The following is a 27868-nucleotide window of genomic DNA, read 5'->3' on the forward strand; positions in this document are numbered from 1 at the left end:
TTTTGTAATATTAGGTTTTTTTCCTATGGTCTGTCCTGGGGTGGGCTACTCTGCACCAGTGCTGTCTCCTCATCTGCCTTGTCTTTCATTTAGGACTTGCACCTTCCAGTTTCCGTGTAGATGCCCAGCTGGATTTGCGGGGAGAGATGTGGGTGCCTGACAGGGCAAGCGTCACTCCAGCCACAGCAAGAAGGCCCTGGAGGGGGATTAACCTTGGGACGTGGGATGTGGGGGATGACTCCATGTTAGGGCTGGGTTCAGATCATACCAGGAACCTCTCCAGTGCGCATATCATTGTTTTCATACCAATGATGGGCCATATGACAAGGGCTGTAATGTCTATCTTTTAATCCTCATTCTTGACATTTTGCCCCTTTATTGTTTCTACTCTTGACTTCCGGTCAGGGCTAATCCACATCTGTCTGGCTTGCAGGTCTCCCTGTTCGTCTCTACTGCTCCCTTTGAAGTGCTCTCTGACACTGAGCTACGTATAATGTGTTGAGATGTCGACATATTCTATGTAGTCCACGAACACCAGCTGCTTGGTTGCAATTGATTTTCTCTTTTGTTCAGTGTTCATGTCACCAGCAGACAAAACCCTGCAGAAAGCCTTTTGCAGAGAAGTGAGTTGGAGACTTCCTGTGCTGTTTCCCATCACTGTGTCCTTGCACAGTAGACCTCTCCATTGTGTGATCTTGCCAGGCTCAGCAGACCCTTTCTCACCCCCACTTCAGTCCCCTTGTCCTCCCAGTAGTCCTAAGTACTCATTCCTGGGTTTGTAAGAAACACACTTGTGATAGGGCTTCCCCCTACTATCAGGGTCTACATGTGCTTCCCCAGCATTTCTCTGCTTTTGGGTTGTTGGTTTCCAGTGGAGGATGAGCCACCTTCTCAAGGCATGTCCCAGCTCACGACTCCCAGGACAGGTCCAGCCACCCAGAATGCCTGTCCTTGTGGGATGTGTGGTCCAGTCTTGAAAGACATTCTGTATTTTGCTGAGAACCAAGGAATACACCCCAGGCAGAAACTGTGCATGCATGCAGCATGTGGGAGACCAGTCTGATTCAGTGCAAGCATTCACCAGCAACACAAGCAGCACAGAGAAGAGAAACACCTCAGAAGGGGTGAGGACTGGGGTTTGTTAAGAATTGCGGAGTCCACATGTCAGAGAATTCCTTTATGTGTGGGGACAGTGGGAAGGACCTCCTGCCTGGCCTGGGCCTTCTCTAACACCAGACCACTCACAGCAAGGAGACTTCACCTAGAAATACTGAGGGCAGGGAGGCTTTTCACATTGGAGAACGGCATTATAGGTGTGGTGAACGTGGGAAAGCCTTTACCTGCAAAAATAGGCTTGTTGAGCACCAGAGAGTTCACACTGGAGAAAGACCTTATCAGTGCATTGAATGTGGAAAATTCTGTAGTCATAACTGTAGTCTTACTGTACACCAGAGAGTTCACTTGGGCATAAGGCCTTATGGGTGCAGTGAAGGTGGGAAAGCCTACAGCAAAAGCTCCCTCCTTGTTCAGCACAAGAAAGTTAACACTGGAGAAAGGCCTTGTAAGTGCACGGAATGTGGGAAAACCTACAGCTAGAAACATAGACTTGTTCAACACCAGAGAATTCACGCTGGAGAAGGACCTCATGAGTGTAGTGAATGTGGTGAAACCTTCAGCTAGAAATAAAGACTTGTTCAGGACTGCCACAGCAGTTAGCATCAAAATGGTGAAAGATTCAACCCCCAGTAGGCCTTGAGGCTCAGGATGATGAAAGATTTAACTTCTAGTAGATCTTGAGCTTCATTATATGCCCATTGTAATATATTAACATGGTGACGAACACGCCCACAGGCACCATGGCAGTCCAAAGGCTAGCCACAAAAGGTCAAAGAGTGGGAAATGGCCAACTTCCTGGGAAACCCAGCCCCATCCCCTTAGACTGCTCCTTCCACTTATTAGCATATGAAGCCACCAAGCCCATAAAAACCAGCAACACGGTGCCTCACGGCTGCCTCTCTCTCCCTCTTTGGAGACGGCCCACATTCTGCCTATGGAATGTGTACCTACTTTTAATCTGAGTACCCAACCCCCACATCTCATGGCCCTTCTCTTGCCTTTCAGTGTATCTCTCTGAATAAATCTACCTTCACTCAAAAAAAAAAAAAAAAAAAAAAAAAAAAAAAGGACTTGTTCAGCACCAGGAAATCCACACTAGAGAAAGAACTTACAAATGCAGTGAATGTGGAAAATTCTTTAGGCAAAGCTCTGGTCTTACTGAACATCAGAGTTCACACTAGGGCAAGAACTTATAAGTGTAGTGAATGTGGAAGATTCGTTAGCCACAAAAATCACACCTTTCTGGCACCAGAGAATTCATACCAGAGAAAGGCCTTGTAAGTGCACTGAATGTGGGAAATTCTTTAGCCAAAGCTCTGGCTGTATTGCACATCAGAGAGTTCACACTGGTGAAAAGCCTTATGAGTGTAGAGAATGTGGCAAAGCCTTCAGCCTTAAATCCACATTGTTTCGATGCCAGAGAGTACACATTAGAGAATGGCTTTATTAATGCCTTGAATGTGGGAAATTCTTTAGCCATAAGTCTACCCTCATTAAACATCAGAGAACTCACATTGTAGGAAAGCCTTAGGCTAATGGCCTTTCCTTATATGTTACCAGAAAGTTCAAACTGAAGAATGGCCTTTACAGCGTAGGATGTGTGCTTTCTGCTTGGTCAACAAGAATGACACCAGGGGAAAGTTCTGAGAGTAGCCTTTATGAAGTAGCCATCAACCAAAAGTTGTATCTCCTACACCTGAATACCCATGGTGGGGAGGCTCCCCATGAATGCTGGTTATGCGGGAAGCTTTCAGGACCTGAGTTGCAGTTTGGCCTGCCCAAGGCCCTTGCCTGTTAGATCACTGCCAGTGCCTGTGGCGGCAGCCATCTCACCTGTACTGGCTGGCCAATGTGCATCAGGTTACCCGGTGTGCCCAGGGAAGGCAGCCCTCTGTGCCTCCCCCTTCCCTGGAGGAAATCATGAGTGGTCTAAGGTCATTGAGGAGTCACCATAGTTACATTCACACACTGGATGTGATTCATAAGAGTTGGGGGAAGCGAGCTGAAGAGGCTGTACACCATCTAAAGATGCTTCCAGAAATATTCTGGTCACTAAAGCTGTGAGGGATGAGCATGTGTGAATATTTGCAGGACTTCCAGATTTACATTTCCCCTGTGGACAAGGTCACTGGCAGAGCACATCATCTTCAAGGTTTCTGGATTCTTGAGGCTCCCTGGGCTGTTTACTGCAAAGCCACCATTACACAGGCAAGTAAATGGAGACCAAGAGAAGAGAGAGAGTGTAGTCCAAGAGTGTGACTTCTGTGACTCACAGTCTTTATTGCTTGCTGGTCTTTCCTTCCATTTAAGTAGGGGTGCCCCACCAGAGGGATGAGAATAGTTACAGTCAGTATCTTTGTCAAATCTTCCAGTTTTTCAAGAGAAGCAGGAGATCCAGATATTTATGTGAAGCCATTTTTTGGAAAGCTCTTTTGAGATATAATTGGTGGGCAGTAAACTGTACATTTAAAGTGTAAAATGATGTTCTGTCATATGTATAGGCCCATGAAACCATCACCGTGATACATAACATATTCATCACTCTCCACATTACCTCATCCTCCTTTATAATCCCTCCTTCCTCCCAGCCTGGCCCCCCCTTCCCATGACCTTTGACTTACTGTCTTTCACTACAGACTTCCAATTCTGGATATATAAATGGATTAACAAAAATAACAAAATGTTGACTCTTTTGTGCCCTTTTTTCCTCCACACATCATAATTATTTTCAGATTCCTCCATGCGGCATGTATGGGTACGTCATTCTCTTTATTAGAGAGTAGTATTTACTTGTATGGATATACCACAGTTTGTTTTTCTTTTCATCTTGTAATGGATTTGGATTGATACTAGTTTGGAGCTACTGCAAATAAAGCTGCTGTGGATGTTTATGTACTAGGCTTTCTCTTGGGTTTATGTACTAGGCTGTCTCTCAACTTAAAGAAAAACACAACATAGGAGTCGTGAGTTTAAGTTTTATTGAGTCTTACTGAGAACTATAGCTCAGGAGACAGCTCTGAGGAACTGCTGCAAAAATATAGGGGAGGAGCCAGTATATATGATTTTTTTCTTTTTTCTTTTGGCTAGGAAATACACGGAGTCAAGCATACATCTTGGTAAAAGATTACTGCTAATCACAAACAGATTTTTCAAGTCAATGATTTTAGTGCTTATCTATGTATGGGAAGAAGCAAGAATCTGGGGTTACTTAAGTTTTTCCTGAGATACGCATCTAAGTATCTTGGGGTCTATCCAAAGCATAGAGTGCCTCATCCTGTTTTTTTCATCCTGCATTCTCAAGGTACACTGTTGGTGGGTGACTGAAGTGGATTGTGACTTAACCTTTGTGTAACTGGATGATAAATGGTACTCTTTGTTCTTTTTGTTGTTGTTCATGGTCCAATACTTAGGAGTAAAAGGCTTGACTGTCTCATTTGTCCCCAGAGCATTTTAATTTATGCAGTGACTGAGTGCCAACACAGAGGTTAATACCATTGAAAGGCGATTTTATTACATTTCCCAGGGAAAGGGGCACATAGGGCCATGTGGAGAGCACCTGTGTTGGTCAGGAGGCAGAAGAGAGTGAGGGAAAGACAGAGGCCACAGCCTTTATTGAGATTTTTTTTTTTTTTTAAATTGAAGTACCATCAGTTACAATGTGTCAATATCTGGTGTACAGCACAATGTCCCAGTCATGCATATACATACACATATTTGTTTTCATATTTTTTTCATTAGAAGTTACTACAAGATATTGAACATAGTTCCCTGTGCTATATAGCAGAAACTTGAAGAAAATCTATTTATATATATAGAGGCTAACATTTGTAAATCTTAAACTCCCAAATTTATCCCTTCCCACCCCCTTTCCCTGGTAACCGTAAGATTGTTTACTATGTCTGTGAGTCTGTTTCCATATTGTAGATGAGTTCATAGTGGCCTTTTTTCTTCTTTTTTCTTCTAGATTCCACATATGAGTGATAGCATATGGTATTTTTCTTTCTCTTTCTGGCTTACTTCACTTAGAATGATGATCTCTAGGTCCATCCATGTTGCTGCAAATGGCATTATTTTATTCTTTTTATGGCTGAGTAGTATTCCATTGTATAAATATATCACAACTTCTTTGTCCAGTCATCTGTCAATGAACATTTAGGTTGCTTCTGCATCTTGGCTATTATATATAGTGCTGCTATGAACATTGGGGTGCATGTATCTTTTTGAATTAGAGTTCCCTCTGGATATATACCCAGATGTGGGATTGCTGGATCATATGGTAAGCCTACTTTAGTTTTTTGAGGTATCTCCATACTGTATTCTATAATAGCTGCACAAAACTACATTCCCACCAGTAGTGTAGGAGGGGTCCCTTTTCTCCACACCCTCTCCAGCATTTGCTGTTCATGGACTTTTGAATGATGGCCATTCTGATTGGTGTGAAGTGATACCTCATTATAGTTTTGATTTGCATTTCTCTGATAATTAGTGATACTGTACATTTTTTCATGTGCCTATTGGCCATTTGTATATCTTCATTGGAGAACTGCTTGTTTAGATCTTCTGCCCATTTTTGGATTGGGTTTTTTTTTTTTTTGTTATTAAGTTGTATGAGCTGTTTATATATTCTAGAAATTAAGCCTTTGTCAGTTGCATCATTTGTAAATATTTTCTCCCATTCCGTAGGTTGTCTTTTTGTTTTGCTTGTGGTTTCCTATTCTGTGCAAAAGCTTGTAAGTTTAATTAGGTCCCATTTGTTTATTTTTGCTCTTGTTTCTATTTCCTGTATAGACTGCCATAGGAGAACATTGCTAAGATTTATGTCAGAAAATGTTTTGCCTGTTTTCTTCTAGGAGAGCTATCACATCTTGTCTTATATGTAAGTCTTTAAGCCATTCTGAGTTTGTTTTTGTGTATGTGAGGGAGTGTTCTAACTTCATTGATTTACATGCTGCTATCCAGTTTTAGTGGGGTTTCTATGGGAGAGGCAAGGCAGGGCTGAGTAAGCTGCTTAGGATTGGCTAGTTTGAATAATTACAGGAGGTTCTGGACTGCAGAAGTAGTTTCAGATTGGTACCTGGCCTTGTGGTGATTTAGGGCAGGGTAAATACTGACTTGGTGTGTGAGTTAGTTGGTGGTTGGGGCTATAGATTTGGATTGGTTAGTTTGTATATTAAAGATAATTGTAGTGGATTTTAATATCCAACTTTTATAAATGGATAGAGTATTAAAACAAAATCAAAAAGGAAACACGGGCCTTGAATGACAGTTTAGGCCAAGTGGATTTTATAGACAAATACAGTACAAAAGCAACAGAATACACATTCTTCTCAAGCACATGTGGAACATTCTCCAGGATGTATCTCTGTGTTGCTGGCTTTATGTTTCTCAACATCCGGTATCTTTATGCTCATCAGTAGTGACATCTATGTTTTTCAGTTCTTCTTTGCCTTCTGGATCAGAAATAAAAAACAGAACAAAACAAAACCACTTTCCTAATCTAGTTTAAAAGCTGAAAGTCTGATTTCTGGGGTACCACCAATGACTAGTTATATATATGTAACTTAAACTGACCAGCAGGTGCTAGGCTTTCAGGTGGGAATCTGTGATACAGTGGAGAACCAGAGCAAGTGTATCTCTGCCTTTGTAAACCTTACAGGTAACCAGACCTAATCTAATTATTCTGTGTTATTCAGTGGAAAAGCTTAGAAAAGTTTTGAAAAAGTGCAATGAAAAGAAACACCGAAACTGGGGATAGAGAGGTAGTGTTACTTCATACTTGTTTTTTATTTGGATACTTAATCATTTTATGATTAAAAAATGTACTTTTTCCAGCAGTTTCAAGAAAAGTTAAAGTCACTTGGAAAGACTTGACAGAAAGTCATACACAGTCTTTGTGATTTGAGAAACATCTACTGTGTTTGCGACGTAGAGAGTTAGGGAATGTGGTGGGAAGTGAAGCAGTAACTGTGATGACGATCTGAGAGATAATGTAAGAATAGTCAGTATTAACCTTAGTCCTAAGAACAGTAACAAGCTAATCAGAGCTCTAATCAGAAGTATGACATTAGTATCTCTGCTTATTATAATTTACTAAGTATTCCATTAAAATACCTTACATATTTGGTAAAAGCTTGTATTTTTACAGCTGTCAATGCTGAAGCCAAAACCATCTGGAATATACTTGTAGTTGAAAATGTGGGTTTATGAAAACACACACTATGTAGGACCATGGGGCATGTGACTAAAGCGTATTGAAAGACCCTTAGTTTTGGGAAAGATATAAAGAAGCAGGGGTATTTTATTTTTTTCCTGCTTTGTTGCGATATAATTGACATACAGCACTTTGTAAGTTTAATATGTACATTGTATTGATTTGATATACTTACATTGCAAAATGGTTGCTACCAGTGGTGGCTAAAACCTCCATCATGTCATATTTACCATTACTTTTTTGTGCTGAGAACATTTAAATCTATTCTCCTAACAACTTTTAAGTTTATGATACATTATTCTTAACTATAACTACAATGCTGTGCATTAGATCCATAACTTATTCATCTTCTAACTGGAAATTTTTACCCTTTGACCAACACTTTTCCCACCCCTAGCCTCAGATAGCCACCATTCTACTCTGTTTTTATGAGTTTTACCTTTTTAGATTCCACATACAAGTGATGGCATATAGTATTTGTCTTTCTCTGTCTTATTTCACTTAGCATATTCATCTATATGGTCACAAATGGCAGGATTTTCTATTTTCTCATGGCTGAATAATAACTCATTGTATATATATATATACCACATCTTTGTATATTTATTCATTTACACTGTTTTCATCTTAGCTAGTGAATAATCCTGCAATAACCATGAAAATGAAGGTATATCTTCAAGACCCTGTTTTCATTTCCTTTGGATATATACTCAGAAGTGGGATTGATGGATCATATGCTAATTGTATTTTTAATTTTTTGAGAACCTCCCATACTGTTTTCCATAATGGTTGCACTGATGTACATTCACACCAACAGTATACATTGGTTCCCTTTTTTCCACATCCTCACCAGCACTTGTTATCTCTTGTCTTTTGATGATAGTCATTCTAACAGGTGTGAGGTAATATGTCATTGTGGATTTGATTTGCATTTATTTTATGTTTAGTGATGCTGAGCACATTTTCTTGTACCTGTTAGCCATTTGTGTGTATCTTCTCTTTCGTTTTTATTTTTGTTTTCTTCTTTTCCCCCCAACCACTTGTATATCTTCTTTCAAAAAAAAAAATTATTCAGTTCCTCAGGTTGTTTTTTTTTTTCTATTGAGTTGTATGAGTTTTTTATATATTTTGGATATTAATCCCTTATCAGATACAGACATATGGTTTGCAAATATTTTCTCCCATTCTGTAGACTGCCTTTTCATTTTGTTGATTTTTTTTCTGTGCAGATTTGTAATTTTTTTTAATTGAAGTATATAGTAAATTTACAGTGTTGCATCAATTTCTGGTATACAGCATAATGTTTCATATATATACATACATATATTCCTTTTCATATTCTTTTTCATTAAAAGTTACTACAAGATATTGAATATAGTTCCCTGTGTTACACAGTAGAAACTTGTTTATTTTATATATAGTAGTTAGTATCTGCAAATATCAAACTTACAATTTATCCCTTCCCACCCCCTTTACCCCCTGGTAAGCCTAAGTCTGTTTTCTATGTCTGTGAGTTTTGTTCCTGCTTTGTAAGGAAGTTCATTTGTTGTTGTCGTCTTCTTCCTTTTCCTCCCCCTCCTTCTTCTTCTGATTCCACATATGAGTGATATCATATGGTATTTTTCTTTCTCTTTCTGGCTTACTTCACTTAGAATGACAATCTCCAAGTCCATCTATGTTGCTGAAGTTGGCATTTTATTCTTTTTTATGGCTGAGTAGTATTCAGTTGCATAAATATACCACAGCTTCTTTATCTAGTCATCTATTGAGGGAAATGTAGGTTGTTTCCATGTCTTGGCTATTGTATATGTGCTGCCATGAACACTGGATATGTGTCCAGGAGTGGGATTGCTAGATCATATGGTAAGTCTATTTTAGTTTTTTTTAAAGTAATCTCCATACTGTTTTCCATAATGGCTGCACCAAACTACATTCTCACATCTTCACTGTAGTGAATACAACAGTATAGGAGGGGTCCCTGTTCTCCACACCCTCTCCAGCATTTATCATTTGAGGACTTTTTAATGATGGCCATTCTGATTGGTGTGAGGTGATACTTCATTGTAGTTTTGATTTGCATTTCTCTGGTGAATATAAATGCAAAAATTCTCAACAAAATACTAGCCTCTGAGTTCAGCAGCACAGTAAAAAGATCATACGCCATGATCAAGTGGGATTTATCCCTGGGATAAAAGGATGGTTTGACATACAAATCAATAAATGTAATACACCACATTTGTCACATTCCTGTCTTTTAAAGTATTAACTTGGGTATTTTTTAATATAGCATTTTATCAGCTTTAAAAAATTTTAAGATACACTGCTTTTTAAAAAAGCAGGTGACTATGTTGCCCCCAGGGCACATTATCAATGTCTGGTGAAGTATTTATTATTTAAAATGTTAAACTGTATTGTGGTAAGACCATTTAACATGAGATATATCCTCTTAAATTTTTAAGTGTACAATACAGTATTGTTGGCATTACATACAATGATTATGATGATGTGTACAGTAGATCAAGAATTCATCTTGATGAACTGAAACTTTATGCTCATTGATTAGTACCTCTTAATTTTCCCCTCTCTCCAACCTCTGACAACTACCAGTACAGTCTTTGATTGTATGAATTTGACTATTTTAGATACCTCATACATGCAATTATATAGTTTGTTTTTCTGTGATTGGTTTATTTCATTTAGCATAATGTCCTCAAGATTCAATGATTTTGTTGCATATTGCAGAATTTCCTTATCTTGAGGCTGAATAATATTCTGTAATATATATATACATAATGTAATTTTATCCACCTTAAAATATAGTATATTTAATAAATATTATATATTTAATATTATTAAATTATATTACATATATGTCCATTTTCTTTATCCTTTCATCTGTCAATAGGCATTTAGGTTGTTTTCACATTTTGAAATACTGTGAATAGTGCTATTATGAACACAGGAGTGAAGATAACAATATCCTGATTTCAGTTCTTTGGGATAAATACCCAGAAGTGGGACTGCTGGATGATATAGTTGTTCAATTTTTATTTTTTGAGAAATCTCCACACTGTTTTCCATAGGTGTTCCACCATTTTGCATTCCTGCCAACAGTGTACAAGGGTTCCAGTTTCTCCAATACTTGTGTTGTCTATTAGTTTTTTGGTAATATTCATCCTGATATTTGTGAGGTGATATTGTGGTTTTTATTTGCACTTTCCTGATGATTAGTGATGTTGAATATCTTTTCATATACCTGTTGGCCATTTATTTGTCTTTGGAGAAATGTCTATTCAAGTCTTTAGTTCATTTTAAAACTAAGTTATTCATTTTTTAAAACTATTGAGTTGCAGGAGTTCCTTATATATTTTGGATATTAACCTCTTACCAAATACATGATTTGCAAATATTTTTTCCTGTTCTGCAGGTTGCCTCTTTTGATTGTTGCACTCTGTTGCCTGTGCTTTTGGTGTCATATCCATGAAATCATTGTTAAGACTAGTTTAATGAATCTGTTCCCCTTTTTCTTTAGGAGTTCTGCAGTTTCAGGTCTTATGTTTAGGAATTTGTGTGTGTTTATTTTTGCAGTAGACCCCCAGGAACTTTCTTACCTTGTATATCCGAACTTTGTACCGTTTGACTAACACTTCCCCATTTCCAAGCCTCTGGAAACCACCATTCTGTTCTCTGCAGTGGACTATTTCTTTTTTCCCAGGCCTATTGAGGTATAATTGATAAATAAATGTTTTATATGTTTGTGTACAATGTGACATTTTGATATATGTGTACATGTGAAATAGTTATAAAAATAAAGCTAATTGACACAGTCCTTACATCACATAGTTATTTTTATTTATTTTTTACATAGTTATCATTTTTATGTATATGGAGAGAACACAAGATTTACTCTTCTTGTTAGCAGCTTTCACGTGTACAGTACAGTGTTATTACTGTAGTCACCAGGTTGTACCTTAGTCTCCAGCACTTACTCATACTGTACAGCTGAATCTGTACCTCTGACCAGTATCTGCTCATTACCCCCAAACTCTAGCAGCTGGCAGCTACAGTTCTACTTTCTGCTTTTATGAATTTGACTTTTTTAGATTCAACATATAAGTAATATCATACTACAGTATTTATCTTTCTCATTCTGGCTTATTTCACTTAGTGAAATGTCCTCCAGTTTCATCTGTGTTGTAGCAAATGGAAGGATTTCTTTATTTATATATATAATATATATATATATATATATATATATATTATATATATATAAATATTTCATTTATATATATATAAATGAAATATTAAGCCTTGAAATAAATTTTTTTTTCTGTATATTGTGTGAAATAAGGGTCCAGTTTCCTTGTTATGCATGTGGATACTCAGTTTTCCCAGCATCATTTATTGAAGAGGCTATCCTTTTGCCACTTTGTGTTCTTGGCACCCTGGTCACAGATCAGTTCCCTGTAAATGAATAGATTTATTTCTAGGCTCTTTATTCTGTTCCAGTAAACTATATATCTATTTTAATCCCAGTAGTATACTGTTTTTATTACAGTAGCTTTGTAGTATACTTTGAAGTCAAGAAGTAAGATGCCAGCAGCTTTGTTCTTGTACAAGATTGCTTTGGCTATTTGGGGTCTTTGTGGTTCCATATTAATTTTAAAATTATTTCTTTGAAAAAATGTTACTGAAATTGATAGGGACTGCATTAAATCTAGACATTTTAATATTAATTCTTCTAATCCATGAGCATGGGATAACTTCCATTTGTTTGTGTCTTCAGTTTTTCATTTAGTTTTTTCTTTCACTTTATATAGTTTTCAGTGCACAGATCTTTTACCTCTTTGGTTAAATTTATCCTTAATTATTTTATTGTTTTTGATACAGTTGTGAATGGGATTGTTTTCTTTTTTAGAATGTCTATTGATGTATAGAAATGGAACTAATTTTTGTATGTTAATTTTGTATCCTGAAACTACTGAATTTTTAGTTTTAACAGTTTTTTTGGAGAGTCTTTAGGATTTCTATGTATCATATTATGTCATCTGCAGAGACCATTTAAGTTCTTTCTTTCCAATTTGGATACCTTTGATTTCTTTTTCCTCCCTGATTGTAAGGACTGGCAAGGACTTCTACTACTATATTGACTAAAAGTGATAGTGGGCACCCTTGTCTTGTTCCTGGCCTTAGAGGAAAAACTTTCAGCTTTTCACTGTTGAGTATGTTGTTAGCTGTGGACTTGTCATTATAAGGGCCTTTACTATGTTGAAGTAAGTTCCTCCTATACTTAATTTGTTTGGAGTCTTTATCATGAAAGAATGTTAAATTTTGTCAAGTGCTTTTTCTGCATCTATTCAAATGATCATACGGTTTTTCTCTTTCATTTTAATGTGGTATATCACACTTATTGATTTGCATATTTTGAACATCAATGCATCCTAGGGATGCGTCCCACTAGATCATGGCATAAAATCCTTTTAATGTGCTTTAAATACTACTTGTTAGTATTTTGTTGACGATTTTTACATCTGTGTTCATCAGGGATTTTGGCCTGTAGTTTTCTTTTCTTGTAGTATACTTACCTGGCTTTGGTATCAGGTTAATAACACTGGCCTCACAAAATGCCTTTGGAAGTGTTTCTCCTCAATTTTTTGGAAGAGGTTGAGAAGGATCGGTACTAATTCTTCTCGAAATGTTTGGCAGAATTCACTAGCAAAGCCTTCTGGTCCTGGGGTTTTCTTTGCTGGGAAGATGTTGATTACTGATTCACTCTCCTTATTCATTATTGGTCTGTTCACATTTGTCTCCATTATAAAGGCATTGTATGCTTCACAAAATTCATTTCGTCCAGGTTATCCACATTGTAGTTGGCATACAGTTGTCCACAGCAGTCTTTTGAAACTCTGCATTTAGTTGGCAACTCTACCAGTTGTAATGTTTCCTCTTTCATTTATAATTTTCTTTAGTCTTCTCTCCTAAGTTAATGGTTACTCTAGCTTAAGATTTGTCAATTTTGTCCTTTCAAAAAGCCAACTCTTTTTGCATGTATCTTTTCCCAACCATTCGTTTTCAGCCTATGTCTGCTCTTCAAGCAAAAATGTATCTTTTACAGGCAGCATATAGTTAGATCCTTTATTCTTCTTCATTTAGCTACTGTATTTTGATAGGGAAATATAATCCATTTACATTTAGAGTAATTACTGATAGGTAAGGAGTTACTATTGTGATTCTGATGTTTTCTGCCTGTTTTAAAAAGTCCTTTGTTACTTTCTTCCTCTCTTCCTGTGTTCCTTTGTGATTTTTTTTTTTTTGGTAGTGGTATGCTGTGATTCCTTTCTCTTTATATTCTGAATCTACTAGAAGTTTTTTTCTTTTTGGTTACCATGAGGCTTACATAAAACATAGATATAACATCTATTTTTAGCTGATGATGACAACTTCAATTGCATACAAGAATTTCTAACCTTTTACTTCTCCTTCAGCCCATATTATGTTATTGATGTCACAGTTTACATTTTAAGTATTGTTTATGCATTGTGAAATTATAGTAGTCATTTTAATAGTTTTGTCTTCTAACTTTTATATTAGATTTAAAAGTAATTTATGCATACCATTACTGTATTAGCACATTCTTTTTTCTCGTTTTATTGATATAATTGACATACAGTACTGTATAAATCTAAGGCATACAGCATAATGACTTGGCTGTCATATATTGTGACATGATTACCATGTAAGTTTAGTTAATACACATCATGTAATTACCTAGATACCAAAAAAAAAAAAAGGTTTTTTTTCCCCTTGTGATGAGGACTCTTAGGATTTACGCTAACAGGCTTCAAATATACCATACATCAGTGTTAACTATAGTCATCATGTTGTACATTATATTCCCAGTACTTATTTGTCACTGGAAGTTTGTAGTTTTTTGTATTAAAGTATTCTGAATTTGACTTCATCTTTGCCTTTACCAGTACGATTTATACTGTCACATGTTTTTAGGTTATGAAAGTCCTTTTATTTCAAATTGAAGAACTCCACTAGCACTTCCTGTAAAGTATTTCTAGAGGTGATGAACTACTCAGGCTTTTTTTTCCCCTAAAAGAATCTGATCTTTCTTCCTTCATTAAAAAAGTTATTTTTGATGTATAATTGACAAACATAATATATTTAAAGTGTACAAAGTGACTATTCGATATAAATACACACTGTGAAAAGATTATTACAATCAAGTTAAAACATCTATCACTTTTTTCCCCTAAGAATGCTTAAAACATCCTCCCAGCAAATTTCACATATATCATACAATATTAACTACAGTCACCAAGTTGTACATTAGGTCCTTAGAACTTACTCATCTTATAATGGAAAGTTTGTACCCTTGGCCAACATTTCTCTATTTCTCCCACCTTAGCACTTGCTAACCACCGTTCTACTGTCTTCCTACCAGATTGACCTTTGTTTAGGTCCCACATATAAGTGATACCACACCGTATCTGTCTTTATCTGTCTGGCTTACTTTACTTAGCATAATGACCTCTAGATTTCCCTTCATTCTTTTTCTTTTTAATGGAAGTCCTGGGGATTAAACCTGGGACCTCGTGCATGCTAAGCATGCACTCTAACACTGAGCTATACCCAACCCCCTTCCACATTTAAAAAAAAAAAAAAGATTTAAAAATGGGCAAAAGACCTGAATAGATTTTTTCCCCAGAGAAGACGTACAAATGACCAACAGATATATGAAAAGACACTCAATGTCACTAATGATCAGGGAAATGCAAATCAAAACCATAGTGAGATATCATCATACAGTAGAATGAATATTATTAAAAAGTAAAAAGATAACAAGTGTAGGTGAGTATGTAGAGGAAAGGGTATGCTTGTACACTGTTGGTACGAATGAAAAGTGGTGCAGCAGCTGTGGACAGCAATGTAGAGAGGTTCCTCAAAAAATTAAAAGTATAACATGATTCACCAATCCTATTTTTTGTATATCCAAATGAATTAAAATCAGGATCTCAAGTAGTTATCTGTGAATTGCAGCATTATTAACAATAGTCATACAGATACAACCCATATCCAATGACAGAGGAGTGGATAAAAAAAGTGGTATATATGTACAATAGATTGTTCAACCTCAAAAAAGAAGGAAATCATTCCATTTGCAACAACATAGTTGGACCTGGAAGACATTATGCTAAATGAAATAAGCTAGTCACAGAAGGACAAGTACTGCATGATTCCACTAATACACTGTATCTTAAATAAAGAAACTCATAGATATAGAAAATATAGTAGTGGTTGCTAGGGTCTGGGTGTGAGGAAAACAGGGAGTCGTTCAATGGGTATAAAGTTTTGCTTATACTAGATGAATAATTTCTAGAGATCTGCTCTACATCATAGAGTCTATAGTTTAAAAGACCCAGGGAAGTCTGGGAGTTGTTGGATATGACTGTTACCTTGATTGTGGTGATGGTTTCATGGGTGTTTGCATATTTCCAACTCATCAAGTGGTACACGTTAAATATGTGCAGTTCTTTTAATATCAATTTTACCTCAATAATGCTGTTTTAAAAATTGTGTACTCTTCCAGACCTTGAAAAATAAATAGACCTTGATTCTACAGATCCAACAATCTTAATCTAGTTCACTGGACTCATATTACAGATTAGAAAATGAAAGCTTAGAGAAAGAAAGTGATTGACTTAAGTCAATCAATCACTCAGTCTATTTAGTAGCAGAGCTAAAGCTGTAACTGTGATATTCAGCCTCTTATGCCTGTTCTTACACTTGACATTTTTTGCTCCATCACAGATTAGGATGATTGTAACAGAGAGGGATCATGGAATTGCTTATGCATTTGTTCACTAGAACTATAAACTTGAATGTGTATTTCCTGCAATATTTAGTCATGTAATAGAAGGACATAATGTTATTTTCTGTCCTGTAAATCAGGAAAAAACACCTTCCATATCTTCCTTTATTAATGTTTTGGTATACTGTTACTCTTGGAGTACAAGAATATTCGATAGTATAATTGGACCTAAATTCTGTCTGTTTGTTTTTCCTTGTTAGTAGATGCTGACACAGAGCAATAATTGGTTACATTGCATTAGGAAAATAATTCATAAGAGTATCACTTGCCAATAAATTAATGCTGGTGTTTTGCTTTGTTCTTGTCTATAGTGGAAAATTTTTTGGCTTTTGTGTCTAAGCTGATATCTTTTCTTGTTTTTGTTTTGTAGCTGGGTTTATTTTCATCAAGCCAATCAGGTGGTATGAGATTATTTAAGAATTACAGGAAACCAAAATCTAGGAAATAAATTTGAAGACATGTTCACCCCAAAAAAACCCAAAAAGATTCAACACCCTTTCATAATAAAACACTCAACAAACTAGGAATACAGAAAACTACTTCAACATAATAAAGCCTATAAATGAAAAGAACACAGCTGATGTCATATTCAGTGGAGAAAGACTGAAAAATAAGGAACAATACAAGGATGGTTACTCTTGGCACTCATAATTAACATAGCATTGGAAGTCCTAGCCAGGGCAATTAGGCAAAAAAAGAAAAGATATCCAAGACTTTTTATGTATTAAACTCTATAACTGTTACACACACAAACACACACTCACAATAATTGTGAGAAATAATGAATTCCACAAAATTGCAGAATACAAAATCAACACTCAAAGAATGAATTATCCAGAAAGGAACTTAAGAACAGAACTACGACAAATAATCCTAAAACTTATATGGAATCACAAAAGACCCAGAATTGCCAAAGCAATACTGAGGAAAAAGAATGAAGCAGGAGGAATAACCCTCCCAGACTTCAGACAATACTACAGTAATAAAAACAGCATGGTATTGGTACAAAAACAGAATATGGATCAATGGAACAGAATAGAGAGCCCAGATATAAACCCACAAACTTTTGGTCAGTTAATCTTTGACAAAGGAGGCAAGAATGGAGTAAAGACAGTCTCTTCACCAAATGGTGTTGGGAAAGCTGGAGAGCTGCATGTAAATCAATGAAGTTAGAATACTCCCTCACACCATACACAAAAATAAATTAAACTAGCTTGAAGACTTAAACGTAAAACAAGACACTGTACGGAGGAGTATACAGCTCAGTGGTAGAATGTGTGCCTGGCATGCATGAGGTCCTGGGTTCAATCCCCAGTACGTCCATGAAAATATACACCATAAATAAACCTAATTACTTCCCCACTAAAAAAATAAAATACAAGACAAGACACTGTAAACCTCTTAGAAGAAAACAAAGGCAAAACATTCTCTGATGTAAATCTTAGCAATGTTCTCCTAGGGCAGTCTATCCAGGCAATAGAAATAAAAGCAAAAATAAGCAAATAGGGCCTAATTAAATTTAAAAGCTTTTGCACAGCAAAGGAAACCATAAGCAAAACAACAACAACCTACAGAATAGGAGAAAATATTTGCCAAAGATGAGACTGACAAGGGCTTAATTTCCAGAATATAAAAACAGCTCATACAACTTAATAATAAAAAAACAAACAACCCAATCCAAAGATGGGCAGAAGAGCTAAACAAGCAATTCTCCAACGAAGACATACAAATGGCCAATAGGCACATGAAAAAAATGCTCAGTATCGCTAATTATCAGAGAAATGCAAATCAAAACTACAGTGTATCACTTCACACCAGTCAGAATGGTCATCATTAAAAAGTCCTCAAACAATAAATGCTGAACAGGGTGTGGAGAACAGGGAACCCTCCTACACTGTTGGAAGGAATGTAGCTTGGTGCAGCTGTTATGGGAAACAGTATGGAGAGTCCTCAAAAAGACTAAAAATAGACTTACCATATGATCCAGCAATCCCACTCCTGGGCATATATCCAGAGGGAACCTTAACTCAAAAAAGATACATGCACCCCATTGATCATAGCAGCACTATTTACAATAGTTAAGACATGGAAACAACCTAGATTTCCATCAACAAATGACTGAATAAAGATGGAATACTAATCAGCCATAAAACATAATAAATGTCATTTGCAGCAACATGGATGGACCTGAAGATTGTCATTCTCAGTGAAGTAAGCCAGAAAGACAAAAATACCACATTATGTCATATATATGTGGAATCTAAAAAAAAAAACAAACTTATTTACAATAACGGAAGCAGACTCACAGACATAGAAAACAAACATGGTTACTGGGGGTGGATGGGAAGGGGTAAATTGGGAGTTTTAGATTTACAGATACTACTATATATAAAATAGATAAACAAGTTCATACTGTATAGCACAGGGAACTATATTCAGTATCTTGTAGTAACCTATGGTGAAAAAGAATATGGAAACAAATGTATGTATGTTCATGTATAACTGAAGCATTATGCTGTACACCAGAAATTGACACAACATTCTAAAGTGATTATACTTCAATAGAAATATATTGTATACAACAAAACCAAAAAGGAACTTAAGAAAATATTTCCATTTTCAGTAGCCTTGAACAGATTAAATACTTAGGAATCAATTTAACCAAGTAGGTGCAAGACTTGTATAATGAAAACTGCAAAACATTGTTGAAAGAAATTAATGAAGAAACTGATTTAATGAAATGACATCCACTGTAATGGATCAGAGAACTTAACTTTGTTACATGCCAATATTACCCAGAAAAGATTTACAGATTGTGATTGCTATAAAATTCCCAATGATGTTTTCCTTTTCTCTTTTTTCCTCTCCTTTCAGAAATAGAATTATGGAATACCAAATGACCTCGAATAGGCAAAACAATCTTAGAGAAGAATGAAGTTGGAGGTGTCATACGTCCCATCTTCAAAACTTACTACAAAGCTACAGTAATCAGTACAGTTTGGTACTGGCATAAAGAGAGACATATAGACCAATGGAACAGAATATAAAGAAAAGAAATAAACCTTCATATATATAGTCAAGTGACCTTCTATGAGAATGCCAGGACAGCTCAATGAGAAGAGTCTTGTCAAAAAAAGTTGCAGGGAAAATCAGATATCCACATACAAAAGAATGAAGGTTATCTTCTACCATATATAAAAACCAACTCAAAAATGGCCTAAAGACCTAAATGTACAACTGTAAAATAGAAGAAAACATAGAAGAATATCTTTACGACAGTGGATTTTGTAATGATTTCTTGGATATTGCCAAAACCCCAGGCAATTAAAGGAAAAACAGACAAGTGGTTGGCCTCTATCTTAAAAACATTTGAGCATCAAAGGACACGGTCAACACAGTGTAAAGGCAATCTATGGAATGGGAGAAAATATTTAAAACTCATGTATCTGTTAATATCCCAAATGTATAAATAACTTTTATAACTCAATAAGAAAATTCAAATAACCAAAGTTAAAAACGAACTAAGTACTTAGATCAATATTTCTCCATAAAAGACACAGAAGTGGCCAATAATCACATGAAAAGATGCTCAACATCAATGACCGTTAGAGAAACGCAAATCAAAACCAGAATTTAAATTGGCTCACACCACAGCTATTGTCAAAAGTTTTTTTTCCCCTCAGAAGTTTGGTAAAGATGTGGAGAAACTGAAACCCTTCTGCAATGTTGGTATTGTAAAATGTTCCAACTGCTACGGAAAGCAGCATGGAAGGGCTTCAGAAAAATAAAAATGCAACCACCAGAGGAGGTCAAAATGGCATAGAAGGACGTAGAAATCATGTCCATGGAACTCCCACAAATACATGAAAAATACATCTACAGCTGGAACAATTCTTACAGAATACCAACTGAAAGCTGGCAGAGGATCTCTTATTCTCTTATACAACCAAAGCTGCAAGAAAGATCCCCATATAACCAGGCAGGACAAAAGGTGGGCTGGGAGGAGAAGGATTGGGAAGGGACCTGTGCCCCTGGGAGGGAGCTGTGGAAGAAGAAATGTTCTCTCATCCTGGGAACCTCCTTCACCACCTGGGAGTTCTGCTGGGAAAAACGGAGTTGCAGTGGCCTGGACTTTGCCTCAGAGAAGTGTGCTGGGCAGGATAGAGAGGGAGTGACACTGATGGAGGTCGTATCCCAGCCTGACACACAAGCCCGCTGGTGTGCACAGTGGCTGGGTACTGAAACTTGAGCTTCAGCAGACAGATCCAGGGACAGGACTTGGTTTGGCTGGGGAGAGGGGCTGGAGTGTATTCTGGGCTTCAAATGGGAGAATGGAGCATGGGTCCACCATAAAAACCCCATTATCAGTGTGTGAAGCGTGGGGCATGGATCTGCCATAGTAGCCTCATTGTCAGTGTGCTCATGGTCAGGTGTGGCTCCAGCTGTGGCGGGTGTTAGGAGGCTGCATGCACTGGGGCTGAAGTTCAGCCAATTATCTGGGTTTCTGCAGAGAAAGTTCAGGGGAAGGTGCCAGCAGCAGTGGAATTCATGGGATACACACTTGGAGGAGGGCTCACACTTGAGCCGATTTTTGATGCTCCCACAGTGGGCATGGCTTTGGTGGGCTTTGAGAGCTTGTGCTTTGGAAGCACGCTCGCACTAGACTGATGTCCACGCTGATTGTTGGCACTCCCACAGCAGAGATAGGTCCAGGGGCGGAGCCAGCAGCAGCAGTTTAAAAGCACACACACCTGGTGGTGGGCAGTGTTACAGAGTCACACATCCTGGGAACAGTTCCTGGGGAGGAAAACCCAGCTGCTTTTTTTCCCAGAGGGAGTGTTCCAGTCCTGCCTACCTCACAACACAGCTTAGAACTAGATCTGGGGACCTTTACTCCAACAACTGGGAGCAGACCCTGCTCCCAACAGGACTATGACCATCACAGAGCAGAGAGGAAGCCCCAGCCAACAGTGCAGGCTCTGGTCACCACAACACCAGGCTTTCCTCCCTACCCCCAAGCAGTGGGACAATGGCCAGCACACTCTGAAGACAAATGTGACAGGTATCCATACCATTAACAGCCTTTGCACCAAAAATACTGGACTCATACAGGCTACAGAAGGATGCTACCATATAAAAACACCCTTTCAAGACCACAGTAGGTAACAGTTTCTCCTATAAAGTCAGAGAAATTAAGTAAAATGAAAACAGAGGAACTACTCTCAATTAAAAGAAAAAAAGAAATCCCCTGAAAGAATAAACAATTAAACAGACATCATTCTACCAAACTCCAGGTTCAAAAAGGAGGTAGTAAAATGCTAAAAAAAAAAATTAGATTATTGATAGAAATGCAGATCACTGTAACAAGGAAGTAGAAACTATAAAGAGGAGTCAATCAAAATTAGATAACTCAATTGCTAAGATACAAACTGAGCTAAAGGCAATGAATAGCAGATTAAATAATACAGAAGAATTAAGAAGTGATCTGGAAGATAGGATAATGCAAGTACAACAGCAGCCAGGGTCACAAAGATTGTACAACACACAAAGCAATCAGTGTGATAACACCATATCAACAAAAGGAAAGACAAAAACCACACGATCATCTCAGATGCAGAAAACGCATTTGACTAAAATGTAACATCCATTTATGATAAAAACTTCACTAAAATGGGTATAGAGGGAACATATCTCAACATAATAAAAGCCATTTACAATAACACCCACAGCCAGTATAATACTAACCAGTGAAAAGCTGAAAGCCTTCCCGCTGAATTCTGGAATAAGACAAAGATGCCAACTTTCACCACTTCTGTTCAACATAGTATTGGAAGTCCTAGCCACAGCAGTCAGACAAGGAAAGGGAATAAAAGGTATCCAAATTGGACCGGAAGAGGTAAAATTGTCATCATATGCATATTACATGATATTCTATATAGAAAATCTCAAATACTCCATACAAAAACTATTAAAACTAATAAATGAATTCAGCAAGATAGCAGGATACAAGATTACTATACAGATATCTGTTGCATTTATTTACATTTACAATGAAATATCAGAAAGAGAAGGTAAAAACACAATCTAGTTTAAAATTGTGTCAAAAAATACTTAGGAGTAAACCTAACCAAGAAGGTGAGAACCATAAAACACTGATAAAGGAAATCAAAAGTGATTCAAAGAAATGGAAAGATATCCCATGCTCTTGGATTGGCAGAATTAATATAGTTAAAATGGCCATACTACCCAAAGCAATCTGATTTATTGCAACCCCTATCAAATTAACCACAATATTTTTCAGAGACCTAGAACAAATAATGCTAAAATTTATATTCCACAAAAGACCCAAAATTGCCATTGCAATTCTAAGGTAAAAGAACAAAGCTGGAAGTATAACATTCCTAAACTTCAGACAGTACTACAAAGCTACAGAAATCAAAACAGCATGGTAATGGCAAAAAGCAGACATATAGATTAATGAAACATAATAGCTCAGAAATAAACCCACACCCCTACAGTCAATCTTTGACAAAGGCGGCACGAATATACAATGGAAAAAAGACAGTCTCCTCAACAAGTGTTGTTGGGAAAGCCGGACAGCCTCATGTAAATCAATGTTAGAACACTCATGCCATACACAAAAATAAACACAAAATTGCTTAAAGACTTAAGTATAAGACAGGACATGATAAAACTCCTGCAGGAGAACACAGGCAAAACATTCTCTGACATAAATCAAAGCAGTATTTTATTAGATCAGTCTCCCAAGGCAAAGGAAAAGCAAAAATAAACATGGGACCTAATCAATCTTACAAGCTTATGCAACAAAGCAAACTATCAACAAAACAAAAAGATAACCTATAAGCTGGGAGAAAACATTTGCAAACAATATGACTGATGAGGGCTTAATTTCCAAAATATACAAACAGCTCATACAACTCTATCAAAAAACCCCAGCCCAATCAAAAAATGGGTAGAAGACCTAAACAGACATCTCTCCAAAGAAAAGATGGCCAACAGGCACATGAAAAGGTGCTCAACATCGCTAGTATTAGAGAACTGCAAATCAAAACCACAATGGAGTATCACCTCACACTGGTCAGAATGGCCATTATCAAAAAATGTACACATAATAAGGCTGGAGAGAATGTAGAGAAAAGGGAACCCTTCTGCATTGTCAGTGGGAATGTAATTTGGTGAAGGCACTATGGAAAACAGTATATAAGTCTCTTAAAACATGAAAAATAGAGTTACCATATGATCCAGCAATCCCACTCCTGGGCATATATCCAGAAAAAGCAAAAACTCTAATTTGGAAGGATACATGCACCCCAGTTTTCACAGTAGCACCATTTACAATAACCTAGACATGGAAACAACCCACCAACAGACAGCTGGCTTAAGAAGATGTGTATATATATACACACACAATGGAATATTACTGAGCTATAAAAAAGAATGGAACATTGGCATTCGCAGATACATGGATGGATGCAGAGATCATACTAAGTGTAAGTCAGACAGAAAGACAAATATATCACTTAAATGTGGAATCTAAAAAATACAACAAACTAGTGAATTTAACAAAAAAGACTCACAAATATAGAGAACAAACTAGTGGTTATCAGTGGGGAGAGGAAGTGGGGGAGGGGCAAGATGAAGTAGGTGGTTACAAGGTACAAACTACCAGGTATAAAATAAGCTACAAGGATGTATTGTACAATTTAGGGAATATAGCCAGAATTTTACAATAACTATAAATAGAGTATAACCTTTAAAAATTGTGAATCACTATATACTACACTTTCAATTTATATGATACAGCAACTATACTCCAATTTAAAAAAAAGACATGGAAATAACTCATGTGCCTATCAACAGACAACTGGCTTAAGACATGGTATATACACATACCTATGTACATATATATGTATGTATATATGTAACATACATACAGTGGAATACTTCTTACCCATAAAAAGAATGAAATATTGAGGTACACACACACACACACACACACACACACACACACAAGCGCACGCGCGAACACGAACACTACTCAGCCATAAAGAATGAAATATTGCCATTTGCAGCAACATGACCTCAAGGATATCATACTAAGTAAGACAAAGACAAATATTAATGTGGTATCATTAATATGTGGAACATAAAAAAATCATAAGTGAACTTATTTACAAAACAGAAACAGACTCACACAGTTCTCAAAGGGGAAAGAAGGGGATAAATTAGGAGTATGGGATTAACAGATAAACACCAATATATATATGAAATAGATAAATAAGGATTTACTATATAGCATAGAGAATTATAGTCAGTATCCTGTAATAACCTATAATGGAAAAGCATATATATACACACACACACACACACATACACACACACTGAATCACTTTGCTGTATACCTGAGACTAAGAGAACATTGTAAATCAACTATAGTTATTAAAAAAAAAAAACTACCGTATGATGAAATTCCATTTCAGAGTATAATCCAGAAGAACTGAAAGCAGTCTTGAACAGATACTTGTACACTCATGTGCATAGCAGCTCTGTTCAAAATATCCAGTGAGAATCTTTTATTGACTAGTGTAGTATAGTCAGATTTTTAAGCTATAATTATAAAAAGAGATGAATGTTCCTAAAAATGGATAAATACTTTGCAATTATTGATATAATGAAATATTTTGAGAAGAAAAAAAACAGGAACACTCACCAGAAGGTGACCTCACCAGAGGATTTTAATAAACAAGTGGATATAGGTTGGCTCATTTTGTCGAATGGTTCATTTTGTGGATACCAGTCCAGTTTTCCATCATGCTTCCCTGAAGATTTCAGATTTACTAACCTCCAGAACCATGAGGCAATTCCTCAAAATAAGTCTCCCTTTAATGTATTTACTTAGACACATTCTACTGGTTCTGTTTTCCTGGAGAACCCTGATAAAATTACTTCTTAAAAATTTAGGTAAATGAATTTGACATACTTAACATATTGCATGTCCTCATTTAAGAACTTGATGAATCTTTTTTTGTTTTTTATAAAACATTTTTATTTCCCTACCATGAAAATAAATGAAGGTATTTTTGGAACACAGTTCCACTGTTTTTTATTCTCCTATTTCATCTTTGCTTTTGATCTTGCTCTCAGAAAATCAGGGTAGATACGTATCTCTCGAAATGGTTCTGTTGAAGGTTTGCCAAGTGTAAAGTGAGGAACAGAGAATCATCCTCCCTTTAAAGAGAACTATGATCTCACCATGCTGCTTTCTCCAAATGAAATCACTTTACAAGACTCTCGTATCTCCAGCTCTTAACTCTTTTTAGTTCCACATATAGGCTGACTCATTATTGGGCATTTCCAATAAGCATCTTCATTCTGTGTCTTACAACTCACTTTGGTATCTAGTGCCTATCACATCTTGGTGGTTCAGCTGATACTTCCACTGTCATATCCTGACACATGCTGCTACCTCCTCCTGTGATCAGGACAAGGTATAACTATATGTATGGATAACTCTTATTTATGAAGACTCAGGTAAAGCAACTGCTTCTCTGGGAAGTATTTTATATCCTCTGCCATCAAACTGAGCTAGTCATTCCCCTTTAGGATATACACCGCATTCCATATGAACTATTACATTTTTCTGCCACACTGAATTGCTCTGGTATCAGACCAAAGTTCAAACTTTCCTTTCACTAACTATGTGATCTTATAATGTTCTTCACCTTTTTTTTTCTTCACAGCCACTAAAAAGGCTTTATTAAAAAACACTTTTTTACATACAAAAAGTATATTCATGTACACAGCTTGATGAAATCAAAATAACCATGCAACCATTATAACATCACTACAATCCATGGCACAAACTTACCAATCACCTTCAAAACATTCCCCCTACTCTTACTTTGTGTGGTAACATTCAACATAAAGATACACTGTTTTAGTATACTTCCAAGTATAAAATAGTACTGTTAACCAAGAGCTATGTTGTAGAGAGCTCTATAAATTATCTTGTGTAATAAAAACTTTGTACCCTTTGACTAATACCTACCTGCACGTTTCCCCCTCTGCTCAGGCCTTGGGAACCTCCAATCCACTGTCTGTTTCTATGACTATTTTGATTCATCATATAAGTGCTATCACTAAATATGTGTTCTTTTGTATTTGGCTTATTACACTAACCGTAAGGTCCTCAGATTCATCCATGTTATTGCCAATGGCAGGATTTTCTTTTAAGGCTGCATAACATTCCATTGTACTTATGCCAAATTTTCTTTACCTTTATTGAGATGACCATGTCATTTTTAGCCTTCATTCTGTTAATATAGTGTATCACATTATTTTGCTGTGTTTGAACTATCCTTGCATCCCAGGGATACATCCTACTTGGTCACAGTGTATGGTCCTTTTCATGTACTGTTGAATTCAGTTTGCAAATATTTTATAGAATATTTTTCATCCACAGTCATCAAGGATTTTGGTCTGTAGTTTTCTTTTCTTTCAGTGTCTTTATCTGGCTTTGGTATCAGGGTGATGCTGGCCTCATAAAAATAGTTTCAAAGTGTTCCCTCTTCTTTTTGTTTTTGGAAGACCTTATGAAGGACTGGTAGTAATTTTTTTTTCCATTAAAAAATATAAGGTATAACTGTATGTATAGGTGACTTACAGTAATTCTTTAAATGTTGAGTAGAATTCACCTGTGAAACCATCTGGTCCTAGGTGTCTCTTTTTTGAAGAGTTTTTAAAATTTCTCATTCAGCCTCATTATTTGTATCTGTTTGTCTAGGCTTTGTTTATCTTGAGTCAGTCTTGGTAGGTTGATGTTTCTAGGAATTTACCCAACTGTTCTAGCTTGTCCAGTTTGTTGGCATGTAATTGCTCATAACAATCCTTTATAATTAAAAAAAATTCTGTGGCATTACTTGTAATATTTCCTTTTCCTTTCTGATTTCGAGTCTTCTCTGCTTTGTTCTTAGTCAGCCTAGCTAAAGGTTTATTGATTTTGTTTCTTTTGAAAGAACCAGCTTTTTTTTCCCTATAGTTATTTCATTTATTTCTACTCTAATCTTTATTTCTATCTTCTGCTAACTTTGGGCTTAATTTGTTCCTTTTCTTATTCTTTGAGGTATATTACTAGGCTGTTTGAGATTGTTTAATGCAGGAAGTTATCACTATAAACCTCCCTCTTAGTACAGCCTTTACTGTATCCCATTAGTTTTGGTGTGTTTTCATTTTCAATTATCTGCAGATAGTTTTTATTTTCCCTTTTGCTTTCTTCCTGGAGACAATGGTTTTTCAAGAGCATGTTGTTCAATTTACATTTATTTGCAAATTTTTCCATTTTCCTTTTGTTACTGAATTTTGGTTCCACTCCATTCTGGCTGGAAAAGATACCTGGAATAATTTCACTCTTCTTAGATTTGTTAAGACTTGTTTTGTGATCCAGTAGACATTCTTCACTCCTTTGTTTTCTCTGTATTTTCAAAAGAACTGATTTTGAACTCACTGATTATTCCTTCTGTCTGGTAAAGTTTGCTGTGAAAGCTCTATATTGAATTTTTTAGGTCACTGAGTTCTTTAGCACCAAAATTTGTTTGGTTATTTTTAAAGATTTCTGTCACATTGTGAACATCTCATTTTGT

At 36.4% G+C, this 27868-nt stretch overlaps 2 protein-coding genes across 6 annotated transcripts in view; one reads left to right on the top strand and one right to left on the bottom strand.

Annotated features, from left to right (window-relative positions):
• The window catches only part of LOC105096732 (major allergen I polypeptide chain 1), an 83711-nt gene that overhangs the window by 15617 nt on the left and 40226 nt on the right, over window positions 1–27868 (bottom strand). For 4 of the 5 annotated variants that reach the window (XR_010382339.1, XR_010382342.1, XR_010382338.1 and 1 more), the window contains one exon: window positions 6377–6566. The exons of the other annotated variant lie outside the window; for it this stretch is intronic. The gene's annotated coding sequence lies outside the window, so the exon portion shown is untranslated. Of the gene's footprint in view, window positions 1–6376; window positions 6567–27868 lie in introns of those variants that run through there. 5 annotated transcript variants of the gene reach the window in all.
• LOC105096730 (zinc finger protein 181) overlaps window positions 1–27868 on the top strand; it is a 79267-nt gene that overhangs the window by 2331 nt on the left and 49068 nt on the right. The window lies entirely within an intron of this gene.

The sequence above is a fragment of the Camelus dromedarius genome, chromosome 9 (genome assembly GCF_036321535.1).
Source record: "Camelus dromedarius isolate mCamDro1 chromosome 9, mCamDro1.pat, whole genome shotgun sequence".
NCBI classification, from domain to species: Eukaryota; Metazoa; Chordata; class Mammalia; order Artiodactyla; family Camelidae; genus Camelus; species Camelus dromedarius.